Genomic DNA, 1,120 nt, shown 5'->3' on the forward strand with positions numbered 1-1,120 from the left:
AAACGTGACAGATCTTCTGCTAATTCATTGAGATTTTAAAAAGAAATAATCGCTAATGTAGTGAACGTGGATCAAACGTTACCTTTAAATCTTCAATATGACGCTCTCCCTGAGCTAATATTAAAATTGAAAATTCATAGGTAAAGGTATTTCCACTAATTCATTATATTTTAAACATAAATAATCACTAATTTTAGAAAGAATAGTCAAATTATGCAACATGAACAATGTGCGATGAACGTGGATCGAACACGTGACCTTCAGATCTTCAGTCTGACGCTCTCCCAACTGAGCTATCCCCACAATCATTGGAAATGAAAATTCATCAGTAAAAGTATTTTCGCTGATTCATTGAGATTTTAAAAAGAAATAATGACTAATTTTTTATTGAATAGTCAGGTTATGCAAAAATAAACAGAAACAGGTGACCTTCAAATCTTAAATCTTACGCTCTCCAAACTGAGCTATTCCCGCTAACATTAAAAATGAAAGTTTTTAAGTTTTAAGTAAAGGTATTTCCACTAATTAATTGAAATGTTAGAAAGAAATAATCACTAATTTTAGATTGAATAGTCATATTATGCACCGTGAACCATGTGTGGTGAACATGGATCGAACACGAGACCTTTAGATCTTCAATCTAACGCTATCTCAACTGAGCTATCCACACTAACATTAAAAATGAAAATTCATCAGTAAAGGTTCGCTAATTCATTGAAATTTTAAATAGAAATAATCACTAATTTTTAATAAGATATTCAAGTTATCCAACTTGTATAAGGTGCGGTGAACTAGAACACGTTAGGTATTTTCGATAATTCATTGAGATTTCAGAAAGGAATAATGACTAATTTTAGATTGAATAGTCGGGTTATGCAACTAGAATCAGGTGCGGTGAACGTGGAGATCAAACACGTGACCTTCAAATCTTTAGTCTGACGCTCTCCCAACAGAGTTATCCCTGCTAATATTAAAAATGAAAATTCATAAGTAAAGGTATTTCCGCTAATTCATTATATTTAAAAAAGAAATAATCACTAATTTTAAATTGAATAAGCAAGTTATGTTTTTAGATTGTATAGTCAGGTAATAAACTTGTATTAGGTGCGTTGAACGTGGA

The 1,120-nt window shown here is 31.2% G+C and overlaps 1 non-coding gene across 1 annotated transcript; it reads right to left on the reverse strand.

Moving 5' to 3' along the window:
• Nucleotides 1–230: 230 nt before the first annotated feature.
• On the reverse strand, nucleotides 231–303 carry TRNAF-GAA (transfer RNA phenylalanine (anticodon GAA)). Its single transcript has one exon. It is a non-coding gene; the product is annotated as a tRNA-Phe (tRNA).
• Nucleotides 304–1,120: the final 817 nt, after the last annotated feature.

Source organism: Cucurbita pepo, chromosome 10 (assembly GCF_057944985.1).
Source record: "Cucurbita pepo subsp. pepo isolate OVF chromosome 10, ASM5794498v1, whole genome shotgun sequence".
Taxonomy (NCBI): Eukaryota; Viridiplantae; Streptophyta; class Magnoliopsida; order Cucurbitales; family Cucurbitaceae; genus Cucurbita; species Cucurbita pepo.